This window comes from Muntiacus reevesi, chromosome 11 (genome assembly GCF_963930625.1).
Source record: "Muntiacus reevesi chromosome 11, mMunRee1.1, whole genome shotgun sequence".
Lineage (NCBI taxonomy): Eukaryota > Metazoa > Chordata > Mammalia > Artiodactyla > Cervidae > Muntiacus > Muntiacus reevesi.
In genome coordinates this window covers 17,646,621-17,667,648 of record NC_089259.1, presented here as the reverse complement: position 1 = coordinate 17,667,648, position 21,028 = coordinate 17,646,621, and the positions used below count along the sequence as shown (strand labels likewise).

General features: G+C 38.2%; 1 protein-coding gene, 1 non-coding gene and 1 pseudogene across 5 annotated transcripts in view; 2 read left to right on the top strand and 1 right to left on the bottom strand.

The window, feature by feature from the left end:
* Nucleotides 1–21,028, top strand: part of CAB39L (calcium binding protein 39 like) — an 89,881-nt gene that overhangs the window by 10,253 nt on the left and 58,600 nt on the right. Inside the window, exon 2 of one of the 4 annotated variants that reach the window (XM_065901979.1) lies at nt 16,989–17,126. The exons of 1 other annotated variant lie outside the window; for it this stretch is intronic. The gene's annotated coding sequence lies outside the window, so the exon portion shown is untranslated. Of the gene's footprint in view, nt 1–16,750; nt 17,127–21,028 lie in introns of those variants that run through there. 2 more of the 4 variants (XM_065901978.1, XM_065901977.1) reach the window with 2 other exon arrangements.
* Nucleotides 2,648–2,924, bottom strand: LOC136144449 (large ribosomal subunit protein eL37 pseudogene; annotated as a pseudogene).
* TRNAC-GCA (transfer RNA cysteine (anticodon GCA)) lies at nt 3,258–3,329 on the top strand. Its single transcript has one exon. It is a non-coding gene; the product is annotated as a tRNA-Cys (tRNA).

The following is a 21,028-nucleotide window of genomic DNA, read 5'->3' as shown; positions in this document are numbered from 1 at the left end:
CCCCTCCCGCCTCCCTCCCCATCCCATCCCTCTGGGTCTTCCCAGTCCACCAGCCCTGAGCACTTGTCTCATGCATCCAGCCTGGGCTGGTGATCTGTTTCACCCTTGATAGTATATTTGTTTCAATGCTGTTCTCTCTGAACATCCCACCCTCGCCTTCTCCCACAGAGTCTAAAAGTCTGTTCTGTACATCTGTGTCTCTTTTTCTGTTTTGCATATAGGGTTATTGTTACCATCTTTCTAAATTCCATATATATGTGTTAGTATACTGTATTGGTCTTTATCTTTCTAGCTTACTTCACTCTGTATAATGGGCTCCAGTTTCATCCATCTCATTAGAACTGATTCAAATGAATTCTTTTTAATGGCTGAGTAATATCCATTGTGTATATGTACCATAGCTTCCTTATCCATTCGTCTGCTAGATGGGCATCTAGGTTGCTTCCATGTCCTGGCTATTATAAACAGTGCTGCGATGAACATTGCAGTGCATGTGTCTCTTTCAGATCTAGTTTCCTCGGTGTGTATGCCCAGGAGTGGTATTGCTGGGTCATATGGCAGTTCTATTTCCAGTTTTTTAAGGAATCTCCACACTGTTTTCCATAGCGGCTGTACTAGTTTGCTTTCCCACCAACAATATAAGAGGGTTCCCTTTTCTCCACACCCTCTCCAGCATTTATTGCTTGTAGACTTTTGGATAGCAGCCATCCTGACTGGCGTGTAATGGTACCTCATTGTGGTTTTGATTTGCATTTCTCTGATGATGAGTGATGTTGAGCATCTTTTCATGTGTTTGTTAGCCATCTGTATGTCTTCTTTGGAGAAATGTCTGTTTAGTTCTTTGGCCCATTGCAGGCAGACTCTTTACTGTCTGAGCCACCAGAGAAGATCATGATAGAGAAGACGTCCATAAAAAATGTAAAATAGTAGGTTCCATATTAAAAAATCCTTTAAAATAAATGGATGAACCTATAAGAAAACAAAGGAAACTTTCTGGGGCTAGAAACCAAGCAAGTCTATTCTGTGAGGTAAACAGGTGCTGAAATCACTGAATACTTTGGCGGCATCCGTCAGTTTCTGTTGGCATAGAAACTTGTACTTGGGGAAAAATGGAGACTTGGGGAAAATCCCTTGCATTCTGCAAATTGTAGGGGGGCCTGTCAGAGACCATCCGGAGAGGCATACAGCTCTAGGTGGAGTTAAAATCTCCCTGAGCAATTCCTGGTTACCAACTCACATTTGCTTGGATTTGAGGCCTTATTTTGTACAATTTTCATGGTCTCAAAACTCTACAAGTAGGGTTTTAATTTATAATAGACGGGTCTGAAACAGTTTTCAGAAACCATCACAACTCCTCCATAGAGAGGATTATCAACCTAGTTATCAAACAGTCATAGTTAAAATTCTAAAAACTAAGCTCATACACATTTTTTTTAAATCACAAAACACAAGGGACAAAAAAAATATGTTGAGCTAGAGTCAGCAGAAACTAGAACTAAAACTTATCTACAGATATTTCAGCTATTAGAAGTATCCAATATATAAGATAAATATATTTAATAAATAAAAGAGGGATTCTAAAATATAAAAAGTAACACAGTATAAAAATGGCCAGGCACACTAAAATAAGAACAAATTAGGATATAAGAAATGATAAACCCCATAATAAAACTAAGAAATAAAGATGTTAAACCCAGCATATAAGGCACAGTTAAAAAGAGAAAGAAACTATAGTTGACCTTGTGAATTTTTTTCAAAAAGTACCTACTACAGTACTACATGATCTGTGGTTGACTGAACCCACAAATGTGGTTACTGCAATTACGGAAAGTTAATTGTAAAGTTAAACATAGATTTTTGACTGCATGGTGGTTAGTACCCCTAACCCTCCATTTGTTCCAGGGTCAACTGTGCTTAGAAGGCCATACACAAAGAAAAAAGATAACAGAAAAAATAAAAGAAATTGTGAAATGAGTTAATCAGAATAGCAGGATACAATTTGTGCAAGAAAGTTAATATTGAAGTAGAAGAGATGAACTTCTCTAGAGAGAAAGCATCATCCCCCTTGTGAAGGGCAGGAAGAAAAAAAAAAAGCAGAACTAATTTTATTCAGTGAGTTCCCCAACTCATCACATAAAAGTCAGCACTTCCTCCTTGTCTTACTTTTTGATTCAAGACAAAGAACATTGTATAACAGGAAAGTGCTTCATAATTTTAAAAAATCAGTTGTAGATTTATTCACAAATATTTGCTGAGAATAAAGCAGGATAAAGCAGTGAACAAAACACACAAATTCCCTCCCTTCACATTAGCTTATGTTCTAGTGTCCTTAAAGTTGTCAGTTAGGAAGTAAACATAAAGACAACAGCATGCTTTTCCCTCTCCTTTTCATTCATAGCTTTCCTCAGCATGGAGTTATAATGGAAATCCAGGAGTCTGCAGACTTTATCATATTCAGTGTAGAGTGTGTACATTATATGTATCAGAACTTACATTTTTTTAAAAAAATGCCTATTTAAAGAGAAACATAGCTGCTACTTTTTTAAAAATGAAACTTTCTACTTACAAATGCTATGGTAGAAAGCTCAGTGTTTTTCTTTTTAAACTGGAACATTTATTGAGCAACTAATTATCGAAACCCTTAATATCAGCTGGATGCTGCCACAGCTGCTCTTTTCGGATTAGGTGATGTTATTCAGGAATTCAAGCCTGAACCTGCTGTGTACAACTTTTAGGTGCCTTATTCAACTGGTGCCATGGCATTTCTTTCCTTGGCACTCCAGTTATATTTTCTCTTGCACTTGGCAGGGTAGTCACATCTGCCACAGGTCAATTTATGTCAGTGATAGGACTTAGAGCTACGACAGCGGCACAACATATGTCTTATTGTGACATTTTCCAAACAACGATATTCCCTTCCTCATCTCACTTCTGATTATTTCAGGAAAGAATAGAGGGGAAAAAAAAGTAATTCTAAAAATCACTTTAAAAATTTCACGGTATTTCCTTTTAATGTTATCTGCATAAAAATTATATGTGTATATGGACATGCAAATGGCTGTGTGTATTGTGGTTGTTACTGTTCAGTCACTAAGTTGTGTCCAGTTCTTTGCGACCCCATGGACTGCAGCCCACCGGGCTCCTCTGTCCGTGGAGTTCTCCAAGCAAGACTATTGCAGTCAGTTGCCATTTCCTTCTCCAGGTTGTATGTATGTATATATGTGATTAAAAGTGAATTTGATACATGTATATGGGCTTCCCTGGTAGCTCAGTCGGTAAAGAAACTGCCTGCAGAGCAGGAGTCCCAGGTTCAATTCCTGGGTGGGGAAGATCCCCTAGAGAAGGAAATGGCAACCCACTCCAGTATTCTTGCCTGGAGAAACCCATGCACAGAGGAGTCTGGTGGGCTCTAGCCCATGCAAGAGTTGGACATGACTGAGTGACTGAACCACCAGCACCACCATACACATATAACAGCTGATTCACTTCACCGTACAGCAGAACCACTGCCGTATTGTAAAACAGTTGTATTCCAATAAAAAATGAATTTGAAATACTCATATATTTTATTTTTTAATTTTTATTTAGCATATTTTTCTTATATGAATCTATGACCCTTTCAAATGTTATTTTGATATTCTATTAAATTCTATAATAAAGTGGTAGCATAGCATAATTTATTCAACCATTTCTTTTTTGTAGATATTCCGGGCTTTCCTATTATAAATAACATTGTATAGCATCATTGAATATCTGGTCATATTTCTGATTACTTTCTCAGACTAGCTTTCTGTTAGTAGAAATGGTGCATTGAAGAGCATAAACTTTCGAAAAATTGCTTCCTAGAAATATTCTTAGTGATTTTATTCTGCACAGCAGCATATGAGATTTTGTCTCATCTCATGGTGGTAGTTTATGTTTTAAAATATCTTTCTTCTATTTCTTAGGAAGATTCTGTTTCTTATAACAGTTACGCTTCTTTTACTAAGGTGAAAACTTTATCTACATTTTGAATTCTGTATTGAAATGGAGAAATTTTCCATCTTTTAGTAGTTGGCACAAGAATTAGTTCACATTTTCTTTGTAAAACAAGATACTATTGTGTGTTTATATTTATTACAGATTTTTTTCCCTGTGGTCAGTAGTGATTAATAGATTGTAATTATTTCTCCTATTCTAGATCATGTTTTATAAGTCTTTAGAGTTATGGTAAAATGTGTTTTATAAAGAAAATGGAATCCAACTATAGTTACTGAACTAATTCCATAGAGATTTTTCCATTCAGTGTATATGTCTTATTATAAGTTCTATGTATTTATTTGCTGTCAGTGGATTTGTTGGAATCTGAAAATTAAATATCTTGTTTAAAAGGACTTTCCATTATTAACAAGCTTCAAAACATAGAAAGGGAAACTTTGAGACAAGTTTCCTTTGACATTTTAAACTGAGTAATTTATAACTCAAGGTTTTCTCTCTCTTCACTCAGCCTTATCTTTGTTTGTCCTTTTTGTGTTCTTTTTAAATCCTGTTTTCTCCTTGGCTCTAGGGCACCAGCTTACAAATTGTACTTTTAAAGATTTATAATAGAAATAATATGATTTTCCAACATAAAATTTTTCATGTAGCTCTGATTTCAATAATTTGTAGCAAAGTGAAAATTTGTAAAAACTTGGAAAATTAGAAGGTGACATACTTTATAAAAAGAGAGCAAACATGGGATGAGAGTTGTTTAAAAGCTATGTTGTGTTTGTAACTGATTCAAGAAAGAACTTTTCATAGAAGTATCGCCTGTGGAAAAAGCAGAAAACAGCTCCAGCAAAGAAGGGCAGAGAAATATGAGATTCATCACCATCTGACTCTAAGCCCATCTTTGTTGGTTATAATGCTATTGTATATTATACCTGAGGATTCCATGACTTCTTTTTTATGTCATTCTCTGTTAGTCCTTAAATTGGGAAGTTGTAGGAATACCATAGCATGTTTCTCGCCTAGTTAGTTTTTGTGGCGCAATTTTAAGTGAAATTGTAACCACTGGACGTAGAATTTGATGAACATGAATTATAGCCTTTAGCTTTTCTTCTTAATACATTTGTGTGTTTTTGTAACCTCATTTTTCACTCTGCTCCAGTGCGCATTCTGTTAGTTTACTCTTACTCTCTTGAGATGATTTTGAGTCCTTCTCTTCTGAGAAAATGGGAGCAATCATGTACTTTGTAACTTCATTCCTCTTTACCTGGACAGTTTCTTTACTCACTCTTTCTCTTCCTTTTTCATTTTAGAAAAATATATATAATTCCTCGTGGGGGTTAAACTTTCCACTATGGTCTTGATTCCATCTTCTGTTGTGGGCTTAAGACTCTTGCCTCATTAACTGTTCTCTTCTTATCTTGCATCTTCCTCCTATCTGTTCCACCCACTCAGTCTACTGAGAGTTCAAAGTTAACAAAAAAGCAACAAAAATCCTTCAAGCTCTCCTTCTCTTCCTTATCAAATGCTTGGAAACAGTGTTATATGCTAGTGCCTTCATCACCTCATCCTTAACCTCTTACAGTCTTACTTTTGCCCGGGACTTCTTGTTGTGTGTCAGGTACTGTGAAGACTCTGACCTTTCATACAGTGTTCTAGGTGAGGCAGCTGAGCCATGCTCCCTAGATCTGAACCAGCATTACCAGTTTCCCAGAAGGACTGCCGCCTTGGCGTCCTCTTCCTGCTTTATGCTTTGCTATAGTGCCCATAAGGGGCTTCTCAGGGGATGCTACTGGTAAAGAACCTGCCTGCCAATGCAGGAGACCTAAGAGATGCAGGTTCAAGCACTAGGTGGGAAGGATCCCCTGGAGGAGGACATGGCAACCACTCCAGTATTCTTGCCTGGAGAATCCAATGGACTGAGGAGCCTGGTAGACTACTGTCCATGGACCCTCAAAGAGTTGGACACGACTGAAGTGACTTAGCACGCATGCACGCATCATGCCATATGATCTGATGATCGCAACCTGGCTTTGACCTCTCTATCAAGAAAAAGAAACACAAAAAGGCAAAATGGTGGTCTGAGGAGGCCTTAAAAATAGCTGAGAAAAGAAGAAAAGCTGAAGGCAAAATAGAAAAGGAAAGATATACCCATTTGAATGCAGAGTTCCCAAGAATAGCAAGGAGAGATACGAAAGCCTTCCTCAGTGATCAGTGCAAAGAAATAGAGGAAAACAATAGAATGGGAAAGACTAGAGATATCCTCAAGAAAATTAGAGATACCAAGGGAACATTTCATGCAAAGATGGGCACAATAAAGGATAGAAATGGTATGGACCTAGCAGAAGATATTAAAGACGTGGCAAGAATACACAGAAGAACTATTCAAAAAAGATCTTCATGACCCAGATAACTATGATGGTGTGATCAGTCACCTAGAGCCAGACATCCTGGAATGTGAAGTCAAGTGGGTCTTAGGAAGCATCACTACGAACAAAGCTAGTGGACATGATGGAATTCCAGTTGAGTTATTTCAAATCCTGAAAGATGATGCTATTAAAGTGCTGCACTCAATTTGCCCACAAATTTGGAAAACTCAGCAGTGGTGACAGGACTGGAAAAGGACAGTTTTCATTCCAATCCCTAAGAAAGGCAATGCCAAAGAATGCTCAAACTACCGCACAATTGCACTCATCTCACACACTCGTAAAGTAATGCTTGAAATTCTCCAAGCGAGGTTTCAACTGTACGTGAACCATGAACTTCCAGGTGTTCAGGCTGGATTTAGAAAAGGCAGAGGAACCAGAGATCAAATTGCCAACACCTGTTGGCTCATCGAAAAAGCAAGGGAATTCCAGAAAAACATCTATTTCTGCTTTATTGACTATGCCAAAGCCTTTGACTGTGTGGATCACAATAAACTGTGGAAGATTCTTAAACAGATGGGAATACCAGACCACCTGACCTGCCTCCTGAGAAATCTGTATGCAGGTCAGGAAGCAACAGTTAGAATTGGACATGGAACAACAGGCTAGTTCCAAATAGGAAAAGGAGCACGTCAAGGCTGTATATTGTCACCCTAGTTATTTAACTTATATGCAGAGTACATCATGCAAAATACGGGGCTGGATGAAGCACAAGTTGGAATCAAGATTTCCAGGAGAAATATCAATAACCTCAGATACACAGATGACACCACCCTTATGGCAGAAAGCAAAGAAGAACTAAAGAACCTCTTGATGAAAGTGAAAGAGGAGAGTGAAAAAGTTGGCTTAAAACTCAACATTCAGAAAACGAAGATCATGGCATCTGGTCCCATCACTTCATGGCAAATAAATGGGGAAACAATGGAAACAGTGAGAGACTTTATTGTTTTGGGCTCCAAAATCACTGCAGATGGTGTCTGCAGCCATGAAATTAAAAGACACTTTCTCCTTGGAAAAGTTATGACCAACCTAGACAGCATATTAAAAAGCTAAGACATTACTTTGTCAACAAAGGTCTATCTAGTCAAAGCTATGGTTTTTCCAGTAGTCATGTATGGATGTGAGAGTTGGACTATAAAGAAAGCTGAGGGCCGAAGAATTGATGCTTTTGAACTGTGATATTGGAGAAGACTCTTGAGAGTCCCTAGGACTGCAAGGAGATCCAACCAGTCAATCATAAAAGAAATCAGTCCTGAATATTCATTGGACGGACTGATGCTAAAGCTGAAACTCCAATAGTTTGGCCACCTGATGGGAAGTACTGACTCATTTGAAAAGACCCTGATGCTCAGAAAGACTGAAAGCAGGAGGAGAAGGGGACAACAGAGGATGAGATGATTGGATGGCATCACTGACTCAGTGGACATGAGTTTGAGCAAGCTCTGGGTGTTGGTGTTGGACAGGGAGGCCTGGCGTGCTGCAGTCCATGGGATCACAAAGAGTCAGACACGACTGATCGACTGAACTGAACTGAACTGATCAGCCTATATTTCAGGATTTTAGGGGAATATGAATACTTAAAGGTCTGCTTCCTTGTCCTACTTCTTTGGATATCACTATTTCCTGTAATGCTTTTGGTTTGTAAGAATTGAAAGCGAGCCTTGGAAATTAGATTACAGGTTTACGCAGCGTGCTCATCACTGCTCTACAGTGTTCAGTACTGTTATCGCACACTTCATGTTCCTGATGCTCTGATTTTTGGTCATAGTGATAGTATACTCTTCTGGTTCTCCTTTCCTTCTCTATGATTTCTTTAGTCACTGTTTTTTTCTACCACCACCTGTAGGTGTTCTTTAAAGGTTTGTTTGTTCTTGTCTTTCTTGTTGGTCTCTCCTATTGCATTGACTTCCCAGGTGGCACAGCGGTAAGGAATCCACCTGCCAATGGAGGAGACATAGGAGATGTGGGTTCAATCCCTGGGTCAGAAAGATCCCTTGGAGTAGGAAATGGCAACCCATTCCAGTATTCTTTCCTGGAAAATTCCATGGACAGAGGACCCTGGCTGCCAGCAGTCCCTGATGTCACAAAGAATTGGACAAGAGTGAGCAGCTGACCGAGCACATATTGCATAGGCGGAATGAGTGACCCCGGATGTGTGTCTCTGACCCTGTTTTCTCTCCTAGTTCTGTGTGTTCAAATGCCTCTGTAAGCATCTATATCCAGAAGTCTTGCTGGCATCTCAAACTTGTTACATATAAGCAACTTGTTATTGTGTAAAAATTGTTTTTTCTTCTTTGGCCCTTATTTACTTTGAAGATATTCCCTATCTACTCTCACACAGGCGTGGAAACTTGTCATCTTGTTTGTTCTTTCCATTCCCACCAACATTTGTTCAGTTGCCAAATTTATTGTCTCTGACACTCACGTAGTCCTCTCCTTCCCACTGCGTAGTTAGTTTCATTGTCATCCTAGACTAGTGCAATTGCCTTTCATTTCATCTCCTCCTATTTCTCTACCTTTTTTATTCCTTTCCTCTGCTAAATTTATATTCATGAAAGAGTTTGATTACCTCATGGCTCCCCTTTGCCCACAAGTTAACAGTTAAACTCATTAGCCTAGTATGACAAACTCTTCATAATCTGATCCCAATCTGTTTTTCATTTTACTGTCATTCACATAGCATTTGCTTCAGACAAACTAAATTATTGTTTGTTATTTACATCTTGCACTTCCTAAATCCTCTGTTCCTATCTCCATGTGACCAAATGCTACCCATCACTCAGAACTGGGTTCAGTGCACCTTTTCTCTGAAATCTTCTGTGATTCCTCAAGATATAAGTACGGTTTGGCTCTCCTGAATTTTTTGGCATTTCATTAGTCTTTTCATTTGTGATTTGTAACTTTTTGACTTACACTGTAGTGATTTTTGGCACATGTGCTATACCCCCTAAGAGAATATGAATTCCTTATTTCACTTTGTATCCCCAAAGAGCGTATTTTCCTCAGATGGTTGGATGAATGAATCCTATATATGGACATGATAAGAAAGTTGTAACAGGGCCTTGCCATTGTGTTCAGGGCCATTGCATATTAGTTGTATGGTTTGTCCACTGCTCAAAACTCCTGGCTAGGGAAGTGAGTAGGGCCTGAAATCCAGCTCACAATTACCCCTTCCCTCTAATCAAACTACGTGCCAGGCTGGTGCAGGGTTGCGTCTGCCTGAAGAAGAGAATACTTGTTCTTTGCATGACGATGCTATGTGCCGGTTGATCTGTGCACCTGCTTGACTGCACCTGTCCCTTTTTCTGACTCTTACCAAGTAAGCTAGTAGCAACCCTGAAAGTACCGAAAGGATTGATTGAAGTTCATTATGGAAGCTACTTTGGGGACTTACCTGGTGGTCCAGTGGCTAAGACTCTCTGCGCCCAATGCTGGGGGCCCAGGTTCAATCCCTGGTTCAGGAACTAGATCCCACATGTGGAAACAGATGAAAGATCCCACGTGTGGCAACTAAGACCTGGTGCAGCCAAATAAACAAATAAATTTAAAAAAAAAAACCCTACTTTGTGTCACATAGAAAGTACCCCAGATTTGCTTGTTGAAAGATGTGGATTAATCAAGTGTAAAATAAAGCATTGTTATAGACAGTGTCCTTGATAATTTGCAATTAATCTCAAATTCATAAATATTCTGGAACCCCTGTGATACTTCTAGAACCTTTGAGATTTCTTGTAATATTTTACTTAGGTCAAATGGCTAATAGTCCCATTTCCCTTTCCCCCACCTCAACTCCATCTTTTGGTTAGAGTAAATTAGACTAGATTCCAGAGTTTCTATACTCCTGTGCCTTTTTAAAATGCTGCATCCAGGGAATTCCTTGGCAGTCCAGTGATTAGGAATCCATGGTTTTACTGCCAAGGGCAGGTTCAGTTCCTGATAGGGGAACTAAGATCCCACAGGCCATGTGGTGTGGCAAAAAAAAAACAAACAACTGCATGCAGAGTTCTTTTTTTTTTTAATTTATTTATTTTAATTGGAGGCTAATTACTTTACAATATTGTAGTTGTTTTTGCCATATATTGACATGAATCAGCCATGGGTGTCCATGTGTTCCCCATCTTGAACCCCCCTCCCCCTCCCCCCCCATGCCATCCCTCAGGGTCATCCCAGTGCACCAGCCCTGAGCACCCTGTCTCATGCATTGAACCTGGACTGGCGATCTATTTCAGAATTCTTTTAATTGCATTATTTTGGCCTCATTGGTGTATCAGACTTTTTTTTTTTTTTCTTTTTTGGACTGTGCTATGGCAAACTCAGTGAACATGAGTCTGAGAAAACTTCGGGAGATAGTGAAACACAGGGAAGCCTTAGGGTGCTGCAGTTCATCAGGTTGCAAAGAGTCGGACCCACCTGAGTGACTGAATAACAGAAGTGTCATACAGGATCTTAGAACCGCAACCCGGGGTCAAACCCACCCTTCCTGCGGTGGAAGCACAGAGTCTTAACCACTGGACCACCAGGGAGGTCTGAAGACAAATGTAAAAGTCCTTAAACACAGAGTTAATGACTGGTTGGTGTGTGGGTGATGAGCATCTCCGGGTCTGTTACTGTAGCACTTTGCATCTACTAAGTGTTTCCTGAATGAGGTTGACTACGAACTGCCTGTGACCCCCTCCAGCGGATCTGCCTCATTTGAGAGTAGTCACAGAGAAACTTCAAGTTGGATGATGTACTTTTAGAATATGAGTTGTTTTTTTTTTTTTTTAATTTTGTGAGTGGATCAGTGTCTAACTAACATTTAACAGTTAACTAGATGCCAGGCATGTGTGTATATTATATTTCACTTGAATCTCATAACTAGCGCTGGAGTGTATATGGTTGTATCCAATTTAAAGATAATATTGCTTACATACAATCTGTTTTCATTCAAGTCTGGGTCAGCCTAATTCCAAAGATTCTATGGCCTATGAAACTAGCCACTTGATATGAGAAGAATGTTCAGAATAGTTTATCACATAAAGGCCTTCAGAGGTGATATATATATATTCATTTACTAGTGAATAGATGTACGTAGAGACAGATTTTATCTTGGCATTAGGGAAACAAGGTGGTCATTCCTTAGACTGGCGTGGTAGAGCTCACTGCTGAGACCTAAGTATTATAGCTGCCACTGCAGCGCAGTACCAGCAGGGGGCCAGAGTAGTGCTCCAAATTGAGAAAAGGTCTGATGTTCTCAACTTTGAAAAATTGCTCCAGTATTTTGGAAATACAGCCAATGGGCAGGATTGTCACCTAAATTCTGTAATCCAAGCTTCCTCCTTCCTAAAAAAAGCAGGAACAGATGGAAGCAGAGTTAGTATGAGAAGGAAAGCAGACTAATGAAGCTTTGTTATCTTGCTGAAGATCTTGTAAAGCTTTCCAAATTTAGCCAAGGATTAGCAATTAATGGATAATTGGAAATGTGTTTTCATTCTATCAATTAACCCCCATTTCACTGCAGCTTGGACACCTGTAAAGCATTTCTCATCTAGCATTTCTTCTATATTCTGCTTTTATGAAAACAATTTGAATCTCTTTAAGCAAGTTCCAGGGTAACAATTCTGCCTGAAACAGGAATTATGAAAAGAACTTGAAGTATCTGTGGTATGTGGATAGGATGGCAAACTCCTAAGGTAGTAAATAGATTCTTTGCTTTGGGGCTTTTTTTTTGTCTTAAGACTGTTAAAGAATAAGTCAAATGTTATTCCTAGGCTACCTGGATGTGTAGCTGTGGTATTAATATTTTGTATCTACACTGTAGTCTTTAAGAAGAGAGAAAAATAGAGAAACAAAAGCATGAATGAGAAGTGAGGGGGAAAAAACAAAGAGGTAAATACCACTTTAAAAAATGTTTAGTTGCCCAAATTAGCAAAATAATAGCAATAAGTTCACAATACTTGTTAGCATATTCAAATATATATATATATATATATATATACACACATATATATATATTATGGTGGTGAAAGTAACAGTCATTTCTGCTTTAACACGTTTTAAAAACACACATTTGTTCCAATATGATTGATGTATTAGGAAACACATGAACATAATATAGATTTCTCATTTGCTTTTGTACAGTTTCATGAATGCAGAAAGCCACCCAACTGAGCCAAGGCATGGAGAAATATACAAAACATAGACATGCACACATCTCAAACACATACCAGCCGTCTCTTGTATACCTCATGTTATGTGAGTCACGTTCATCCACCTTTGATGTTACAACTTTTCAGCTGATTGTTATCAATCCTCCCATCCAGGTACTAACCAGGCCCAACCCTGCTTAGCTTCCAAGATGAGATGAGATCAGGTGCATTCAGGGTGGTATGGCTATCAACAAGATAAATTCTATTTCCACTTTTGAAATAATTCACAAGCTGTAAATCTTCTAACATCTACCTCCACAAGCAAATATCAGGTCTTTTTCAAGGAAAAATGCCGTATTTATTGTGATATTTATTTTATGTATTTCTTAAACCACTTGCTGTAAAAAAAAAAAAAAAAGTGTTATGTTTCTGATGACATTTTTGAGTATTGAGCTCCAACCCAGTTTCCCCCACAATTCCTGTGGTTCTTACTACATGATACAGAGCTGTGTGACGTGGTGATTTTTAGGAACACTTACCTTGTTTTGTAGTGAAACTGATTGTACATGTTAATTATAGAATATTTGGAAAACACTGGAATATATGAATGTAATCACCAGTGTTCCAGGGCTTCCCTGATGGTCCAGTGATTAAGACTCCGCGCTCCAAACACAGGGGGCCCAAGTTCCATCCCTGGTCAGGGAACTAGATTCCACCTGCTGCAACTAAAAAAACAAAATTCCCACATGCCTCCACTAAAGATCACACATGTGGCAGCTAAGACCTGCGTGGCACAGCCAAGTTAAAAAACAAATAAGTAAATAAAAAAGAAATATTAAAAAAAACTTTTAACACTTGGTATTGTTTCCATATCCATATAAAAAGAAATGTTTATGGAAAAAATAGAACAAAAATTGGGAGCTCATATTCTTTATTAAGCTTAGGATCTTGGATTTTTTAACTTTATATTATGCAATAAATATGTCCCCATTTCTTTAAATATTCTTAAGCAGTTTGACTATGATATTCTATATGAATGAATGCACTCCACTCAGTATTCAGCAGGTATGCTGAATGGCCTGCGACTATGCCAGTTGTTTGTATACTTGCTTCGGTTGGTCAATGCCCATGCTACATGGAATCCAATGATTAAATATAGTCAATCACGTAGCTTTGGACTTTCTGGGGAGGGGTGTTTGCTATACATAGTAGTAGTGGCTCAGTGGTAAAGAATCCACCTGCAATGCAGGAGGTGCGGGTTTGAGCCCTGGGTCAGGAAGATCCCCTGGAGGAGGGGGTGGCACCCCAGTCCAGTATTCTTGCCTGAGAAATCCAGTTTACAGAAGAGTCTGGCAGGCTATGTGTCCTTGGGGTCACAAAGAGTTGGACACGACTGAAGTGACTGAGCACACACAGTATAATAAATATCTCTGCATACGCTTACTTGCATATTTGTTATTCTTCGAATGAATTTGTAGACACTGAATTACTAAATGAAAAGGAATATGAATATTTTAAGCCTTTTGCAACTTATTGTTAATATCCCTACAGGGAAAAGTTATGTCAATTTACACTCTGTGTTAAAGTACTAGAGTTCTTGTTTTATTTTACCATCACCAACCTTAGAAGTATAATTAAAGCAAACACAAAATAAACTTTCTTATCTGTTTAGGTAACTACAGTGTTATTGATCAGGAGGGAAGACTGTGAGGAAAATAGAGGCTGACCCCTCTCTATAGAGAGTTAAATACAGAAAGATATGGACCATGGGAAATGGAGTGATGTACAGAACTAATAAATAGGAATTTAGTTAAGTAATAAGAGGTCTTTTAGAAAAATGCATGCAAGATAAGGTGAAAAGAGGCTGTAAAATTTCTGCCTTCTTGCAGTAAAACTTGTTGGCTGACCCAATGATATAAATAAGGAGAAAAAAAGAGAAAGAAAGTCTTATTTAGGACCTTCCAGATATCACTTCCAATTGCCAGATTTTAAGCCACCCTCCTCATGATACTGTAAATAAGAAAAGTTGTGGGTAAATGAAATGATCATAATCACTGAAGTGGAGTAATATGTGATTTCACAGAGTTCTACCTGGGTAGAATTTGAGTCAAAGGATTTTGAGTAAAAGATAATGAACTCATATGGGAAATTTGAGCAATTGTTTTATATGTGTGTGTGTGTGTGTTTAAATTTTTGGCTACATGGAGTGACATACAGGTTTTTAGTTCCCTGACCAGGGATCGAAACTGTGCCCTGTGCGGTAGAAGTGAGGAGTCTTAATCACTGAACTTCTAAAGAAGTCCCTGAACAATTGTTTTAGATTTGTCTTATCTATTGTTACAGGGCTTCCCACGTGGCTCAGTGGTTAAAAAAAATTCTGCCTGCCAAGGCAGGAAACATGGTCTCTGGATTGGGAAGATCCCCTGGAGAAGGAAATGTCAACCCTCTCCAGTATTCTTGCCTGGGGGAAATCCCCCAGACAGAAGAGCCTGGCAGGCTACAGTCAATAGGGTCACAAGAGAGTGTGACACAACTGAGCAACTAAACAACAACGTATACCATTGCAGATCCTCTGGGACTTGCTTGTCTCATTTCAGCTCTGTGTGAACCCTCACGCAGGCACAATCTCTTAACTTCATCCCTCGTCATTCTGCAAGCCCTTTGCTACCTGCCCCAAGGCTTCCCTGTGGCCACTGCTACGAGGTCTACTCAATGTCCAGACCCACACTTGAGCGACCCAGAAGAACAGAGGAGTTAAACTCAAGGGTAGGGAACTTAATGCCCTTTGGGGAAAGCCTTTGATCAAGAAAAGATAAGAGCCATAGGTAAATTCTTCCCCTTCCTTTTCCACCCTCTCACCCCTAAGCCCTAGGGGTGATCCTGAAATGCACTTTATATGGCTTCTGAGAGTCTCAGTCTGATAGATTTAACAGGTGGCCAGCTTGATGAGGCATTGTCATATTGGCTGTGCTCCTTTGCTTTATTTCCATATTCCCTCATTCCTGCTCACTGTAGTTGGATTTCTTATTAAAATAATACTATATGAGCTTTTTGCTTCAGACCATGCTTTTGGTAGGGGCAAAAACATAGGCTACAAGGACAGCAGCAAAAAGAATAGTGCCTGTAATTGACTGAAGCATATTAAGTATATGAAAATTTGTGAACCTAACAGTGATAGTCAAAAGAAGAGGAAGAATTCCCCTACCAAAAAAGCCCAGTCTCTCATTTGCCACCATTGAACGTGAATATTATGAGCCTCCTTCTCTCAAAATTGGTAATTAGGACTTTCCTGGTGGTCCAGTGTTTAAGACTCCATGCTTCCACTCCAGGGAGCGTGGGTTTGATCCATGGTCAAGGAACTAGGATCCCACATGCCACACAGCATAGTCCAAAAAAAAAAAAAAAAAAGACAGTTTGCTCTGTAATTATACATGTATAATAATGAAAAAACGTTTTTTGTAGCCTTTAGCTTTTAAAGTCCTCACTGAAGGAGTGTTACATATCCTGACCAATCGTGCTTGTGCGTGATGAGCTGGGGAGGCATGGGGAGACAGTCTACACCAAATAATTACATTTGGCTTGCACATGAATGGTATAAGCCATTTTGTATTTGGTGTTGTTTCTCTATGTTCTATGTAATTTCCTTTGCATAACTAATATTGATGCTAAATTTCAAAATCTGCCATGTTTTTAAAATTTTTTTTCACAATATTACATTGAAATTATGAATACTCATTGTAACACCTCCCTTGCTTTTTTAAGAATCTTCTGATCTATAGTCAGATGCATTATCCATTGCATCACTGACCCCCCATCTCCCTTGCCTTTTAAATCTCCAGATTAAATTACTAATATTGGTGTATTTACTTCCTACACTTTCTTATTATGATTGAAAATAGCATCTGCCCAGAGGAACTAGCATATTGGCAGATAAATCTGTTATCACTATCAACATGCCTTTGTTATTTACATTTTGAAACAAGATGGTCAGGGCAATTTAATCTGTTGACAAAACCCCATGCAAGTATAGGACTTAGAGGGAAAAAAAATGTGATGAGAAAAAAATTTTGTTTATCTTTAGGCTTTTTTTTTTTTTTTTGGCCAAGAATTAAATTTGCCTCAACTTAATTGCTTTACACACATTCTTGTGACATTGCATGATTTTGAGGGAGGGAGAGAAAGACGAGCTGTGACTGTGTGGTATGTGTCTAAAAGCGTGCATTAGAGCAGAGGAGAAAGCACCAGCAAGCTGGTTTGACCAGAAACAGAACTGCCTGTGACAGATTAAGAGACAAGCAAGGCTGGGAATCTGAGAGCAAGTAAAGAGAGTGGAAATTTACAGCTGCCCCGTGTGAGTGTTCAGTGAGCATTTTCTGCTAACATTTTCCGGTGGTAACTGTTACTCTTCAAAGACAGAAAGTCAAGACAGATCGTGGAAAGTCTTTTCTCTGCCATGCTTTGGTAATAGGAGGCACCCTCTGTTAAATGGAAGATAAAGGCTACTTCATCTAAAGTGCTTGGAGCCCCAGAGAGAGCTGTCTTCAGCACCTCACCATGGGTCTACTTTTTGCTGCTTAGACAAGCCTGGACTTTTCTATAACATTGGGTGAGTATCAACCAGGTTACCTATCCTGGTTCACAGAAATGGAATTAATATGATAAACTTTCATTTAGTTGAGCTTTTACAGTTACTGCTTATAAATTTGTTTTATAAACCAAGCTGCTACCTCGTTTCTTTGTGCATGATGAACTGCTGTTACTAGGAGAGGTTTAAAAAAACAACAACTACAAAACAATACTTCTCTGTTGCCTAAGGCACTTGAATCATTACCAACTATTCTGTGTCCATGGAATATCTTATTTTGGAAATGGGTTTTTATTTACAGAGTGTTTCCAAAAATAAAACAGGGGCAGGATACCATTTTTCATGTTTCTCTTTCAACTGAATGAAAATTCCAAAGTTACCTCTTTCTGTTTATGTCAGTAAATTTAATATGATCATTGTGATGTTTGATGGTGTCAATTATTATAAATTGCAGCATTCCCTCATAATTCAATTAGGAATGTTAATGATGCCATTAATTAAAGGGATATGAAATTTGAATGTTGAATGCTTCAGTTAGACTCAAAGTTCTATAGTGAAAATTAAAATTAGATAATTTACATCTCAAACTTACATTTGATACAAAATGAATGCACCTTTCAAATTAAGGAATAAGGAATAAGAACAGTTATTTTGTTCTCTAGATGGTACCAAACTCTCTTATAATATTGTTGTTCTGGTGAAGAACTATTTTAACCAGTTGCATTTATATATGTAAGCAGTAGAGCAGAGTAAAAAAGAGTAAACTCTTGAAATATGTATTCACATTCCAATAAACTTCGTTTTACAATCTTAGCAGGGGAAATTGTATGCTAATTTTACACGTCTTTTTAAAGGCATCGATGGAAGGCATGTAATCATTCTTCTGTGGGAAGAAGGAAGTATATATTGTTAGCTGCTAAAGTGAGTCATTGCTTAAAGATGCATCTTTCTAAGCAAAGTTTCTAATCTATTCTGCCAGCCTCAAAAAAGATGTCCTTAGTTATTGATTCAAGTGAGTCCTCTAAGGCAGAACAACTTAGCAGAAGTGAAAACTTAGGAAGAGTGTTAGTGAACAATTAAAAGGCTTTGTACTCTAGGTATAATATAAACTGGCTGTACTTTCTCTAATATTTCCTGTATGTGTTCAGAAGCCTGTAGAACAGGTTTTGTTTCATGGGTTTGTGTGTGCGTGTGTTTTGTTTTTTTTTAAACCTGTTGACCTGTGTATAAGAAGAAACCTGGCTGGTCTGTGGAGACTTTTTCTGAACTTATATCTTGTTCTTGAAGTCAAAAGTAAATCCAAAGCAATTATATTTATATCACAAACCAAGTTTTACTTCTTTACAGAATTCCCCACACTCAGTTCTTAGACTGATGGAAGAATTGCACATAGCTTCACAATCTTCAGAGTAAGCTTTTATTTTAAACTAGTATCTCATTGATATTATCTTAGTAGTGGCACCATTTCTTAAGCCTATAGGATTGTAAATATATAGAAATAGGGAATAAGTCATCCTCATATTCCAAGTGTTTTGTACCTTAGAAATTTATTTGTGAGTGGGTTGTTGGGAATTTAGGCACCATCTTCCCTGGGAAACGATTTAACAAATGATTGCTTGATTTTATTATGTCTAAGATTATATTTTATTCACACTATAGAAAAACCATTGCCACCCTGAAAAATATTAGAAAATCGGTTATTGCAAAGATTCGGACTCGACTTAGCAACTGAACAACAACAACAAAAAGTGGTGAAACTAAATCTAAAAACATTTCAGGGTTGAATAAGACATTTTTATTTGTCCTAAATATTGATACTTGAAGAAAAGCAATATGTTTATAAGTAGCATTTCTATGTACTTTTAAGAGCAACTGCACTATTTATGAGACCTAATCTTACAGTAAAATCAGTGATTTTCCTTTTCCTTGTTAAGAAATATTTCTAGTCATTGCTTTTATACCTATCAGCCATTCCTAAGATCTAGCCCAGTATCTGGCACGTAAGTAGGTAGCTAATAAATATTTACCACATGGGGACTGAACTCTTTCTTTGGTTTACAAAAATGGAACTGAGTAGTTTTTCCAATGTACCCCAGAAGGGAAAGGGGTTTAGGGGCACACAGTTTTCATTAAGAGAAAGAGATGGCCTGTCAAGAATTGAATTTTAAGGAGCAAACAAAGCAATAATAGTACAGGATAGGCCTAACTGTTAAAAGAAGAAGAAAAGACTGTGGTGTAACTTAGTGACAACGCTGAATGAGTAGGGATGGTGATGAGGCGGGTAATTCACAAGCTTGGGATCTTGAGTACATGGGACATTCTGAAGTAAGGTATCAACTTCAGACATATTATTACATAAATATTACATATCACTCTTACTTCAACTCAACAAATAATGGCATAATAACAATAATGATATGCTTTGTAATTTATTATATCTGGGAAGGCAATTCTAAGTTATGATTTTGCAGTGCAGAGAGGCCTATTTGGGATATAACAAATACAGTAGAACTTTTATGTGTACTTTTTTATTTTAAAATTTACATTTATTCAAATGTACCCATTTTAAGAGAATGTTTCACTGAATGTTGAGAAATATATATACCCCTGTAATCTCCATCCCATTGATTTAAAAAAAAATTTATTTATTTATGTGTTTGTTTATTTTTGGCTGCATCTGGGTCTTGCTACGCATGGGATCTTCTCTATGGCAAGCGGGATCTTTCAATTCGATGTGCAGGTTTAGTTGCCCCGAGACATGTGAGATCTTAGTTTCCTGACCAAGGATCAAACCCATGTCCACTGCCTTTGAAGGCATATTCTAAACCACTGGACTGCCAGGAAAGTACCCATCCCATTGATTTTTAAAAATGAAACTTATTGGCCCAATTATTTTCCCCCATAGATGTACTGTTTCATTGTATTATTTCTATCTGTGAGTCGTATTTGGAATAAAAGATGAAAGAATGGGGATTTCTGAACTTTCCTGAAATCTTTAATGTGGTGGTTTAAGTTTCTTTTAGTTGAGAGAAGGTAACTGTGACTTAAGTTTAAATTAGCAAGTTCTATGGAAGACTTTTGGAAATGTTTCCTTCTTACTTACCGCTGATTATAAAAGAAACCTATATGAAGGAAAAAAACTCATTTTTAAAAAAATTATTTTAATTGGAGGATCATTGTATACATATGTATATCCGCTCCCTCTTGAGCTTCCCTCCCACACACCCCCATCCCACCCATGGAGGTCATCACAGAGCACCAGGCTGAACTCCTGGGCTGTACATCCGCCTGCCCCTAGCCATCTAGTTCACACATGGTAGTATGTATACGTCAGTGCTGCTCTCTCTCCCACCCTCCCCCTCCCCTGCTGTGTCCACAGTCCGTTCTCTATGTCTGTGTCTCTGTTCCTGCCCTGCAAACAGGTTCATCAGTACCGTTTTTCTTGAGTCCATATATAGGCATTGATATGTGATATTCATTTTTCTGACTTATTTCACTCTGTATGACAGACTCTGGGTTCATCCACCTCACTGCAATTGAATCAGTTTCGTTCCTTTTTATGTCTGAGTGGTATTCCATTGTGTATAGTTACCATAGCTTCTTTTTTCAGTCATCAGTTGATGGACAGAAGATATGGTTTTACCCATGGAAATCCTGAGACTTTTCTTGTCTTCAGAGATAAATTTCCCACTCCCTTAAGATTTCGTGGAAAACCTTTGAAGTTAGAACTGTTATTGAACAGTAAGTACAGTTGGAGGTTAGACATAAAGGCCTAGAAATACTCATCAGCTATTTCAGTTCAGTTCAGTTGTGTCTGACTCTTTGCAACCCCATGGACTGTTAGCACACCAGGCTTCCCTGTCCATCACCAACTCTCAAAGCTTGCTCAAACTCATGTCCATTGAGTCAGTGGTGCCATCCAA